This window comes from Carettochelys insculpta, chromosome 7 (assembly GCF_033958435.1).
Source record: "Carettochelys insculpta isolate YL-2023 chromosome 7, ASM3395843v1, whole genome shotgun sequence".
Taxonomy (NCBI): Eukaryota; Metazoa; Chordata; order Testudines; family Carettochelyidae; genus Carettochelys; species Carettochelys insculpta.
In genome coordinates, this window is record NC_134143.1 from 38607074 (window position 1) to 38621311 (window position 14238).

General features: G+C 42.1%; 1 protein-coding gene across 11 annotated transcripts in view; it reads right to left on the minus strand.

Moving 5' to 3' along the window:
- Nucleotides 1-14238, minus strand: part of SGMS1 (sphingomyelin synthase 1) — a 189548-nt gene that overhangs the window by 64422 nt on the left and 110888 nt on the right. The gene's annotated exons all lie outside the window — the stretch shown is intronic.

Below are 14238 nucleotides of genomic sequence, written 5' to 3' on the forward strand. Positions count from 1 at the left end.
GAAAAGGGAAGAATAAAATTGAGCATGCCCATCATTTGATGGTCTCAATGCTTTCCAAACCCTGAGCCTCATAATATCTCCCATAAGATAAATATCCATATAAAAATAGCCCAGCTGAGGCGCAAAGAGGTCAGTAAAATGCTATGACCTAGATCACAGCATGGCTCAGTTCCACAATGATGTCCTGATGGACCCAAAAGTCCCCATAAGACCACTTTATCTAATTACCATTCATGCTTTCCTCTCCTTGTTTTGAAGGTGGTTAAGTTATGAGGTGCGTAACATAAGGAAAGTGTGCTACGATTTGCAAAGGAATAGGGATAAATGTACAGATGTTTTCTACAGATATTCTATTACAATTAAGTTTTCTGAAAATTGAGCCATTATTTGGAAAATTTTAATATGTTCAGTGTCTGTATTTCACTTAGACACAATATTTTCATTTTATATTAAAGAAACTGAGTTTCACAAAACTGGACGCCTTCGAGTTTCAGCTGTCTCTTTTAGAAAGAAAAGCACAAAAAGCCAATAGGATTTGATTAAGTAGCAAAGCCACTTTAAGGATGGCAAATGTTTTTTCCTAAAACTTTTTCCTATATCTGCCAATGTAAAACTTCGTAAAAATGGTGTAAATCTATTTCACTTCAAAAAATCTCAGTTACTGTAAGATACAGATGAGAACACTGAGGTAAAACCTGAGAATTTCATACATAGAAATTAAAGAAACCTGTAACACTAGTGCACTAGAAGTGTTCTTATAATATTCTTCCTGTAAAGATTTATAAACTACGTCAGACAAATAAAAATATACAGAGCTATGTTTTGTCCAGATACTGTCGACAAAACATGCGTGCTGCACAAGTTTGTCAACAAAATTGGGGTTTTGCTTGCCAGGGTAGCCGGAGCCTTTATGAACTAAGAGATGCTGAGCGCTTAGTAAAATGATGCTTTAAGATTACAGTTGTGTACTTAAGTAATTTAGTATGCAAACATTAAACAACATACATTTATCATTAACTATTGATTAATTTTCTCCTGGTGACTCCCAAACTTATTTATGAAATATAATATTAAAACTTAACACCACAAACAATTAAGACATTTAGTTACAGTATATGACCAGTCTACAAAATTTGAGAACATAACTCAGGTTTGTAAGAGATTTTTGTTTATCTCAGGCTAATTTGGGAAGTGGAAAGTTTGAAGATGGCTGCAAGTTTCCATCAGTTTATTTTCAGCTGTGGAAAATAACAGCTCAGGCATGTAATGCAGCACTCAGGAAATCTATCAGGCAGCTGGCACAAACAAAAACTACATCTAGTCACAAAACAAGTACAACATGGAAAGTAGAAAGGTAAACTGACACACACTACCCTATACATCTACCTGAAGATCACTATCTGTGCACTCTTTGATCTGTGAGAGTATGGCTCTATTGAAATCACAGCAGTTACTTCAGCAGGTATATGCAAGATAGCTTTGATCTGGGTTAGTCACTTGAATGCATACCAATGCTGCTAGCCCATGCTGTCACAGCTTCACTGCTGTTATTACATGAAGAACAAAACTAGTTCAGATCAAGTGGATGAGGCAGACGAGGCTTTCTTCAGACAACCAAAATAAGCTTCCAGATCACAGGCCCTAGTTCTCATGGGGCACATTAATCCCCATGACATCTGTTGGGAGTCTAATACAGCAGCACACAGACAATCCAGTAAATTTTTGGAGAATGTTGGGGATAACTTCCTGGTACAATTACTGAAGGAAGCAGCCAGGGGCTGCGTACAGCTTGACCTGCTCCTCGCAAACACAGAGGAACTAGTATGAGATGTAGAAGTGGGTGGCAACCTGGGCTGCAGTGATCATGAGGTGATAGATTTCAGGATCCTGACAAAAGGAAGAACGGTCATCAGTAAAATACAGACCTGGGATTTCAGAAGAGCAGACTCTGACTCCCTCAGAGAACTGATAGGCAGGATCCCCTGAGAAGCTAGTATGGAGAGGAAAGGAGTCCAAGAACTAGCAGTATTTTAAAAAAGCCTTATTGAAGGCATAAGAATAAACAACCCCAAGGGACAGTAGGAAAAGCAAATATGGTAGGCAACCAGCTTGGCTTACCAGGAAAATCCTTAGTGAGCTTAAATTCAAAAAGGATGCATATAAGAAGTGGAAACTTAGATGGATGACCGAGGAGTATAAATGTACTCCTTGAGAATGCAAGGGAGTAATCAGGAAAGGAAAAGCACAACTGGAACTGCAGCTACAAGGAATGTGAAGTGTAACAAGAAAGGTTTCTACAAACGTATTAACAAAATGAGGGTGATCAGGGAGGGTATGTGGCCCTTATGGGATGAGGAGGTAACCTTATGGCAGATAATGTGGGAAAAGCTGCTGTACTTACTGCTTTTTTTGCCTCTGTTTTCAAGGATGAGGTCAGCTCCCAGACTACTGCACTAGGCAATGTGGAATGGGAAGGAGGTGGGCTGCCTTCAGTGGGGAAAGAACAGATTAAGAGCTATTTAGAAAAGCCAGATGCACACAAACTCATGGGTCTGGATTTAATGCATCCAAGGATACTAAGCGTATTGGCAGATGTCATTGCAGAGCCTTTAGCTATTATCTTTGAAAACTTGCAGAGAATGGGAGAGGGCCCAAATGACTGGAAAAAAGTTAAATATAGTACCCATCTTTAAAAAAGTAAAGAAGGACAATCCAGGGAGCTATAGACCAGTCAGCCTTACCTCAGTCTCTAGAAAAATCATGGAAAGGATTTTGAAAGGATCCACTGTGAAGTACTTGGAAGAGCAAAAAGTGATAGGGAATAGTCAACATGGATTCGCCAAAAGCAAGTTGTACCTGACCAATCTGATAAGCTTCTCTGATGAGGAAGACAGTGGACATGATATACCTTGATTTTAGCAAAACTTTTGATATAGTCTCTCACAATATTCTTGCCCGCAAATTAAGGAACTATGGATTGGATAAATTAACTGTTAGGTAGACAGAAAGCCGGCTAGACGGTTGGGCCCAACAGGTAGTGGTCAATAGCTCAATGTCTGGTTGGCATCCAGTTTCAAGTGGATTGCCACCCAGAATTGTTTCTAGGGCTGGTATTGTTCAACTTCCTTATTGCTGACCTGGATGAGGGAATGCATTGCACCCTCAGCAAATTTGCAGATGACACCAAGCTCGGGGGACAGGTAGATAATTTGGAGGATACAGGTGGGGTCCAGAGTGACCTAGACAAATTGGAGGATTGGGCCAAAAGAAATCCAATGAGGTTCAAAAAGGACAAGTGCAAGGTTCTGCATTTGGGACGGAAGAATCCCACGCATTATTACAGGCTGGGGACTGACTGGCTAAGTAGCAGTGCAGAAGAAAAGGACCTGGGGATTATAGTGGATGAGAAGCTGGATATGAGTCAGTAGTTTGCCCTTGTAGCCAAGAAGGCTAATAGTATATTGGGCTGCATTAGCAGCAGCATTTCAAGCAGGTCTAGAGAAGTTATATTCCCCTTTATTGGGCACAGGTGAGGTCATATCTGGAGTATTCTGTCCAGTTCTGGGTCACCCAGCAGAGAAAGGACTTGGATGCATTGGAGACTATCCCACACAGGGCAACAAAAATTATTAAGAGACTGAAGCACATGACCTATGAGGAGAGGCTAAGAGATCTGGGCTTATTTCATTTGCAGAAGAGAAGAGGGAGGGGTGATTAGTTAGCAGCCTTCAACTTCTTGAAGGGAGGCTTGAAAGAGAATGGAAAGAGACTGTTCTCAGCTGTGATGGACAGTAGAACAAGGAGCAATGGTCCCAAGTTACAGAGCAGGAGCTATACTAGGAAAAACTATTTCTCCTAGAGGGTGGTGAAGCACTGGAATACATTGCCTAGGAGATGGTGGAATCGCCATGCCTAGAAGTTTTCAAGTCCCAGCTTGAGAAAGTCCTTTCTGGGATGATTTAGTTAGCACTGATCCTGCTTTTGGGCAGGGGGCTGGACTCTATGACCTCCTGAGGTCCCTTCCAGCCTTAGAATTCTAAGATTCTATGCTGTAATCACACCTGTGACAGAAGCGTAGATGTGGTCTAACAACTCCATTTCATTTGCATTGTAAAGTGGTACGTGACCACCAGGAGGAATTGAAGAATAGTTCAACCACTCATAGGCCCATATTTGTATACCTAATTAGTATTCTACACTGCATTTTCTATTCCTAACTATCCAAGTTTGCAGAAGATGAGACTCGATACTAATTTAGGGTATTCAACAGTAGATCAGATGATTTGGAGACTGACTGAAGAAAGCTTCTTTCCCCCAAAACAAAAACAGAATAATCCTTCTTGAACACCTCTGGACAGACAAATAACCAGAGCAATTTGATACTTGTGCTGTCTCTCCAACTTTTCAACAATCCCACTAAATGTTGTATCAAAAGTTCTAAATCCTCTATTGTTCTGTAAAATTACTTAAAATTCTACTTTATAAAAACAGAGCTCCTTGTGTGTATTCAGGGTCACATTTGCTCACTGCAGTAGCATTAACATTACTCCTGTTAATAAAAGGGAGTTAATGGATTATGACCACTCATGTCATCAACAGTACTGTTCAGTTTTAACCATTCAAAACAGAGCAGGCCTATTGAAAAGAATGTAGTTACACAGCTCTCATTTGAAGACATACATGTGAGGACAATGGGACTGTACAGGGTGTGTCTACACTAGGAACTAACTTTGAAGTTAGGAACTACTATGAACTAGCCACCAGAGAGTCTACACACATTTTCCATTACTTTGAAGTACAGAGCCCAACTTTGAAGTTCTTACTCCACTCCCAGAATGGAGTAGCCCTAGTTCCAAGTTTTACTTCAAAGTAGGGTGTGTGTAGACGCTCAACTTCAAAGTTGCTTACTTCGAAGTTGTACTTCAAAGTAAGCAACTTCCAAGTTCTTTTTGTAGCGTATACATAGCCTATGTGTTACCCAAAACTGGGTCGGCTACTAAGCTTAGGGAGGACAAATGACCCACCAGAGTTTGGCAGATAGCGGCATGTTTATTGCACTGATAACTAAGCACAAGAAAGTGGGGGAAGGGGGTCACAGTCACACACTCATACTCATGCTCCCAGGACAGGCACAGAACTGAGGATGTCAGGCCTCTGCAAACTAAGCTTCCCACAGTGCAGCAAAGGACAGTGCAATGGAGGCAAGTCTTCCCAAGGCATGATGGAATGCAGCGCAGCAGATCACCAGCCAGGCAGTCCTTGAGAAGGGCCTTCCCAGGAGGGGCTATCTTGTGAGCACGCTCCTGAGCACATGGCTCCTTCCACTTTTAAGGACCTGCTCTTCCCACTCTGTGGCTACAGATGACTTGGCCTTGTTCGGTTGGTCAAACCCTACCTCATGCAGTGTCCATGCATGAGACATGTGATTACAGCCTGATCAGAGTCTCAGATGCTTTGCCTACCTGGGAGCTGCTCACACAGCCCATTTTCATCTCAAAACACATTCCAAGAGAGAGTGGGAGGCAAAGTCATCTCACAGGCATTCAATGAGAGACGGGAGTGGAGGAGTGTAACCGGCTTTTTAGACATACAGATCACTGCTGCTCCTATACCAGTGTGTATGTTAGAGCACGGATGAGAAAACTTTTTATGTCGGGCCCCACATTTCGGTCCCGCAATTAACTGGCCCCCCCCAACCTGGGAGGACCACAAGAAGGGATGGCAGGGAGGTACATTCAGGAAGGGGAGGGGATGCTCAGGAAGGAGGTGCTGCGGGGGTGAGGGTGCCCCAAAAGCAGAGGGGTGCTTTGGGAGAGCACCCCAGGAGGGTGCGTAGGGAACTTAGGACTCACAGCTGCTCCATGTTGACGAGCATCAGTGGCATCAGGCTGAAGGCAGCCCTGCACCCCCACAGGCAGCACTCACTCCACAAGGGAAGCGTGACACAGGCTGTGGGGACCAATACAGACACCTTAATGAGCTGGGAACTCGCTAGCTGCCCCTGCTGCCTGGCTGTGAACCTGTGCACACTCTGATTGGCCCAGCGGCAGGGGGAGCAGTCCCTTTGATGATGGCTGCGGTGGAGCCTGCAGAGGGAGAAAGTACAGGGCTGGGGAGGCAGCGGAAGCCGTGGAGAGGGATGGGGGGGGAAGAGCCAATTGCACTGGTCCCTCCCCCACATACACCGCTTTTATACCAGTAGTATGAGTGAAAGGGAAACATCTTGAGTTTCAGATCCCAGGTTAGGTTTGTTGGACTGGTAGTTTAGAAACAATACTGTTTTTTTTTTCTAATTGGCCACATACTAGAATTATTGAAGCAAATGTGTCCATTAAGATTGTTTAAAAGTTACTTTAGAACAGAACACCAGAGTTTAAAATAAACCTTTTTTGGAAATTTACACTGCAGTACTAGGGAGACCTAAAATATTTAACAAAAAATCTGGTTTGGAAAAACCTACAAAAGTGACTGATGTATTACCACCTTACATGTTTAACAATGAATGAACTCAGTATATGCCCACTCTAATGTATTCTCTTAATTTAAGCTAACTAATTGCTACCAAATGGATGTTTGGAGCTCTTGGGTCCACTGAGAGCTGGCTTCCTTCTCTGCTCAAGAGGTAAGTCCTGTGTGTCAGAGGTGAACGAAGTGGGAGCGGGCCCCCTCAGGGGAGTGTGAAATTTCATAAGGGGGCGCTCAGTATGATCAGCTGCTGGGTCTCAGGCTCACCAATCTCATTAGAAATGTTAAAATATGTCTCTGTATTTATGTGTGTACTCACATTTATATACCAGTTAATAAAGTTTTTACATTCTATGTACTTATTCTCTCACATGTGCTGAAAGGTTTTTTTTTTTGTTTTTTTTTTTTACATGAACATAACTGAAACTTCTTGATTTGGATTGCACTGGACGGGGAGAGGGGAGTGTGGCTAACTGCAGGGACAAAAAGTGGGGCCCAGTATAAAAGGTTTGCTCACCTCAGGTTATGGAGTAATTAGAACTACAAAGCTGCAAATACATCCATATAACATCTGTGTATCACAGAAGTTATTGGGTTTTTAAACTTCATATACAAAATTAATATTATGAATAAAGAACACAGCACACTGTAATTAAGTACGGTAACCACAATTTTTTAAAAAAGATGATCTTTTCCTTAAAGCTAATCTCAAAAAGCCAGAACCACAGCCCAAATGAATTTTAAGTAAATCATTAAGAATCAAACTGACATTCACCATATATACAATGTATTTACAATGAAATTCATTGATGAGTTCCATAACTACTGATTTAGCAATTGCACAAGGTTTTATGAACTATATTACTATTCTTGCTCCTATGGTACTTTGCATGGACAATTTAGGCAGCTGGATTCACGCCCACAATAAATATCTCCTGCGCACACAAAGTTAATAGTCTGTAACAGTATTTCTATCACTCCTATTTCTCCACAATAGCAAGCTTAATGCTATGCAGAAACCTTAGTAATTCTTAAGAGTACGTGGGTTTTAGTGTTTTTATGAGCATTTTATCTTGGGGACCATTATGGGATGAAATAAAGCAAGATACAGGCATCTTAAATTATTTCACTATATCAGGACTGAAATATGGTGGGAAAATGACAACTATTTCAGATACAAAAGTTTCCCTTATTTATAAAAAAAATCTAAAAATGTTCATATATATTATAAACTATGCATCTTTCCCTATTCAGCATTATAGAGACGTATGAAACAGTCAGAAAAGTATAGGACTTCTCTAAAGGTACATTTACACTGTTCTCCTTTAAATGTAACGTGTTTTCCTCCGCTAACATGTTTTATTGGTCATTTTTTAAAGACCAATTTCATTTTAAGTTTTAGAATTATTCTGTAAATTTCAGATGTGAAGCCCAGGTCTCCCCAGTGCCCAAATCACTTTTGGAAAAAATAGGACTTTGGAGCCAAAGGCACTTGGACACTTAAAATGTTTTATTAGCACTTAGGTTTTCTTCCTACCTATTTTTTCAGTGCGTGCCAAACAGGAGGTACCAATCAGCCTGTCAACAGAATATAACATTTTAAGACTCTGTATTTTTCTATATGCTAAGCAACAGTGACACTAACGCTACGCCTACACTTACAAAAAACTTCAAAATGGCCATGCTAATGGCCAAATCAAAGAATTCTAATGAGGTGCTGAAATGACTATTCAGAGCCTTATTAGCATGCCACAGTTTGCTCGCCCATGGTTTGTCTACATGGGGGTCCTTTTTGAAAAGACCCTGCCAATGTCAAAATCCCCTTATTCCTATCAGCTGGCAGGGCCCTTTTGAAAAGGACCCCCGTGTAGACGAGCCAGGTGCAAGCGAGGCGCAGCTGGGTGCAAGCAAAACTTTCAAAGTGCTGTGACAGGCGGCATGCTAGTGAGGCGCTGAATAGTCATTTCAGTGCCTCATCAGTATTCTTCGATTTGGCCATTAGAATGGCCATTTTGAAGTTTTTTTTAAGTGTAGACACAGCCTAAGTGTTATTATAACTTCTATTTTGCTATTCTACTAGCAAATGAGTAGTTTAAAAGCACAGTTATTCATTAACTCAGACTGCTGGTGTGTAATGACTTGCTCAAGGTCACACAAAGCAGGGGCCTTATAACCCAGGAAACTCACCTTCATTTTAGTTTATCCACGAGACCACAATGAACTAGTGAATGAGGAAAGCTGCATCCAGCAAGAACAGTATTTGCAAATCAAGAAATAGGATACAGGAAATCAAAGAACTTCCTTAGTTACTCTGCAGTAAGTGACAATGTCTAAAACTTCCTTCAGAGAAAGTCTGCAGAAGTTCACACTGCTAGCAGATAACCAGAGAATCATAGAATTCTAGGGGTGGAAGCAACCTCAGGAGGTCATCTAGTCCAGCCACCGGCCATCACAGGATCAAACACAACTAAATCACCTTGACAACTCACTAAACTGACAGCACTGTAAACTTACCATTTACAAAAAGTAGATCAGTAAAACTAACTGTCCCTCCCTTTTGTCCTTTAGTTTAACACACAAGTGATTAGAACCCCAATTTCAGGAAGTAACTGTGAATGGAGACCTTCATGAAACTGAACATCGCAGAGCTGCAACACAGTTCATCACATAACTTTTTTTTCTTGTCCTTTTTACCCCTGTAGAGCAATTTCCAAAGAACTAAAAGGCACTGGACTGTGAAGAGTGGTAGCTGACTTGTTCTTCATCAGCATAATCGTCTTCCTTCCCCAGGAGGAAATATGATTCATACCACAAGCCATTAGTAAAGAGAGGGTTCTACTGCACTGCCTACTAGGTGCTGGAAGTTATATTAGGGGATAGAGAAGTTTCAAAGCAGTTGTAAATTTTGCCATCACCACCCCAGGCTTGGCAGAGCACAGCGTTCTCCTGCTGTGTCCTGTGCTGGTGGGCCATGAGTGAATAGTGTAAAGCCAGAATTTTGAGGAAATATCTTGTTCAGTTTATTTAATCTGCTATACTATGAAACCACTCAAGGGTTTTTTTTTTTTAGGATCTCTCTTCCCATGGTGAACATGGCCCCAGCAAGTTTGCAAAATAGATATATTCTAGCTCAGGCCTGTTTTTTTCCCCACTCATACTCACTATGCAACTTAATAAATCAAACTTAAGATGTCTCTCCTGTACATTTTAGGTGGCCTGCTTGAGAGCACATTCAAGTATACCAGTACTGCAAATAAGGGACTCTACAGAGAGATGGAAAATCCTGGATGGTGAATTGGCAGAGCAGGTCACAGAATGAGAATGAATGCCCATTCCTACCCATGAGATATATTTAAATCACAGCAGCCAGTTTAATGTAAGATTTAAAACTGATCCACCTCCCACCCTGTCTTTGAAATAACCACTGAAGCCTAGGGAGCTTCCTTACCTAGACCGCTTCTAGCTTGGCAGGTTATCTGGTCATCAGGTACAATACCATCAAACCTCACAGCACCAGTTCAATATTGCCCAATGTAAAAAAGCTAAGGCAATTATCTGTATAGCTAAAGAAAATATGTTTCTTTAAATGGATGATTTTAACAACTGCTAAGTTTTTTAAAAGTAACAGAGAGGGAGCTGTGCTAGTCTATATACTATCAAAACAAAAAAGCAGTCAAGTAGCACTTTAAAGACTAACAAAATAATGTATTAGGTGATGAGCTTTTGTGGGACAGACCCACTTCTTCAGACAGTCTGTTCTGGCATGGCTAGGGTCTGAAGAAGTGGGTCTGTCCCACAAAAGCTCATCACCTAATACATTATTTTGTTAGTCTTTAAAGTGCTACTTGACTGCTTTTTTAAAAAAAAGCTGTTTAAAAGATATATTTAGATATATCACTTGACAACCTTATAAAGAGCAGCCCTAGATTCTGTGCAGCCCTTTCTTCACTTGCAGCTGTTCAGAGAAGGGGCAGGGCTGAGTATTGGAATATTCTACAAGATGGTGATTATGTAGCAAATCCACAACTACTAATTCACAGCCAGGGATTCTGCCTCAAGGGATGGATCTGTAAAGGTTCCTAAAGAATTTAGATGTAAACATTCTATGGGATTACATAACCATACATAATCCATAACTAGTGTGACCCTCTCCCCTCCGGCCAAATATGGGACATTGGGAATGACCCCCTGATTCCAGCCAAAACGGGACGGATGGTCACCCTATCTGGGGCACTGGGAACAGGGCTCACACCCCATCAGCAAAGCTCCTGGCTTCCCCAAGGTGTGGATGGCAGCCCACGCCACCACACAGGTTCAGCTCCTGACTGCCACAGCTGGGGGAAGCCAGGCAACTCCAGCTCCAACTCCACTGAGGCCACGGTTCACCCCCCCACCCCAAGATGAAGCCCCCGCAGCTCTGGCTCCAACCTCCAACCCCAGCTCCCACTCCAACCTCTGCAGTCCAGCTCAACCACCTGCCTCCAGCCCTGCTCCCACTCCAACCTCTTCAGCCTAGCTCAACACCCACCATGGCTCTGGCTCCAATGGCCCCACTCCAACCCCCCCCGCCCCCCGCCAGCCCAGGCTCCTGTTCCAACCCCTCACTGCCCACGCCCTAGATCCAATCCCACTGAAGCCCCTGTTCAACCCCGCAGCTGCTGCAGCTCCTGCTCCAACCCCCCTGGCCCCTGCCCCCGCTGGGGGAAGCAGCTGAGCTGTCTTGCAGTCTGGCTCCCAGCTCCCGCAACTGGGGGAAGCCAGTAAACCTTACGAAATATGGGGCAATTAGCTCGTTTTGCAAAATAAATCAGGATGCCAGAACGGCATTTGAAATACAGGGCTGTCATGCCCAAAACGGGTCAGGTGGTCACCCTGTCCATAATCTACTGAGCAATGTACTTATACCAGCCTATAAGGTCCTTATGTAGACCGTGCTATATGGATAGGAGGTCTTCTATCAGAGAGATGGAATACCTATGACAATTAGTGAAGCTCTCCTATCGACATCTTTACTAGATACTGCAACTACACAGCTGCAGTGGAGTACATGCAGCACTGTAAGTGTAGACAAGCCCATACTTGGCAAGCAAACTTAACCCCACGTTTTCCTCTTGAGGCTTTAGGAAAGAATTACGGCCATAATAATAAATTTAAGATCCTCATTGAAAAATACTCGTGAAATAAGGATCTTATCCAAATCTCCTGCATCACTACATATCTAGAGAAGTCTGCTGCTGTGCTTCTAAGACGATGTGCCCCTGCCATTTGAGAGTAAAGTTTTCCCTAGTTATGAATAACCTTTGCCAAGAATTCATTTTTTCTTTTCTAAATCACCTGGCAAATCTCCTAATTCCATTGTGATCTTTCCAATTGCAAAGAACCACTCTTATTTCAGTGTGGGAACACAATCTAAAAGCAACAGTTTGATGATCCTTCCCGTAATCTATGTGATCCACAGTCATGAAAAATTTTGTCTACTGACAAGACTAATGGGCATGGCTTGGAGCAATAAAGACGGAGATGCCAATAAAGACTGAGATGATTTACTTTGCAAGGTGGAAGTCATCAGTCTCTGAAGAGTTTAAGGTTTGATTACGAAAAACACTTCTATTTCTGTTATGAGAGTTCCCTGTAAGGGAAGCAGGTGCTGTGTTCTGTTGTGCATGTATGATTATCATATAAAAACACTTTCTATTTATCTATGTAGAATAACTCCAGACAAGAGAGACAGTAAAAGTACAACAAGCACCTAAAGACAGACTCCTATCCTAAGCGCTGTGTCAAGCTCCAACGTTGCAGTACAATGAGAAGGCTACCACCTTAACCATTGTTCCTTAAGAATTGCTAAGGAGCAATTCTCCTCATGAAGGCCTGAATTAGCACTGCGTCATGTGTTCAGTTATAGGTGCTACACTGACAATTGTGAAACCTTTTCATTTATTACTGACCCTCAAATTAACCAATGCAGTATCGTGAATTTATCAGCACGGAAAACCCCAAAAGGCTAAATCAGCAGAAGAAGGGACACAAAATAAATGCACATCTAGTAAACTACCCAGTAACTTCAAAGATATTAACTGAAATAATTTCCACAACAGAGAGATTTTTACACAAATTACATGTTGTGTGTATGCTCTTTGGTATATATGCATATGTGGCATTGTTGAAAACTCTTTAGAATAAAAACGCTGCTCTGTGAAAGGCTTCCTGGCTGTTAAATGGTGGAAAGGTAACATTTCTAACGTGAACTGAACATGAAACTGCCAAGCAGCATCAGCAAGCAGAGACATTAACAAGATCCTAGCCACAGTCTTACTGTTGTTATTCATATATTTGTCACTTTCTCTTTGAGGTGTTCAAAAGCTGAGCAAGCAACAGAAGTAAGCACTGGAGTTATCCATAGGGGAGGAGAACCCAAAAAGCACATGCTGGGTAGACACTGGTGGCTGAAGGCCTCTTCCCTTCCCATTTCTGACGGCAAAAAAAATGTCAGGGTCAGTGGTACCAATAATGGCGAAAGGTGACAGTAAGGTACAATGGAGTCTTTTTGCTTCCAGAAGCGTGAGAAGATGGAGCTATTAACATATCAGGTACCAAGCCTAAGGCCAATATTAAAGATCAAACCGCAAACCAGAATTCAAGAAAACCAACCAGACAGGAATTCCCTCCTCTTTCCCAGCAGATCTGGGCACAGGGATATCTAAGAGGCAGCTACCTTCTCACTAGAATGTTGCGACTGGACCACAACCCTAGGTTCTCCACTTCACTCCCAGTTGTCCCTGAAACCTACTTCTGATTATTAGATCCATGTTTCTGTTTTAAAGTTCTGCCGACCAACACTTACTAATGCCATCATCATACAATACACCTCCTTCACAGGGACACAATCTGAAGCTTAATTTTAATCAGATACAGAAAAGGGGCTGAAAACCCAGGTGACCGTTTATTTGCTGCAACCAAGCAGAACCAGGTCATTCTGCAATAAACTGTTCTCCCGAGAAAAGTGCACTGCATCTAGTTCCTTAGTTCTACTTTTGTTCCACGTGTTTCACAAATCAGGTACTAAAACACAGCACCAAGAAGACAAACTGATGTGTTTTCACTTTATGTAAATTCTCCTGCGGTAGGTTTATCTTCAAATGCAATCTGCTCTCTGCTTGGTAAAAGAGTAACTATTACAAAAATAGATGAACTTCCTCACAGTATTTAAATTATACTTAAATTCCCTCCAGATACATAAACCTATGAAAAAATCTCATATACCTGTTAAATATTTAAATTAGGGAATGAATTTGGGAGAGAAGGAGAAATACGTATTTGTCAAAAATGGACAAACAGTATCATATATTACTCAAGAAACACTTTTCAAAATAGTTATCTAAAAAACAACGTCTAGAGCTAGAGTTATAGTCTCCTTAAAATTTGATCAGCAACAGTTTTTCCCTGGCTCCAACGTGGAAAGAATAGCCCCATGAGTCACCAGGTTTTCTACAATACCTGTGTCATCCAGTTAAATGCTAGGACACCAGTTCACAAAGCAGGGTTCACAAGCCACTAATATTCTATGGCAGAAGAGAGCAAACTACAGTCCATAGGCCACATCCATCCTATCAGACACTTCAGTCTGGTCCCTAAGCTCCCATAAGGGAGCAGGATCAGAAAGCTTTGCTGGGACAAGCCAGCCCAACTTCCAGGCTTCATGGCAGACACAGGCAGCTAACCCCAGGCCTCCATCCTTCTGCCCCGCCCCGCTGCACACTGCGGCCTCAGCAC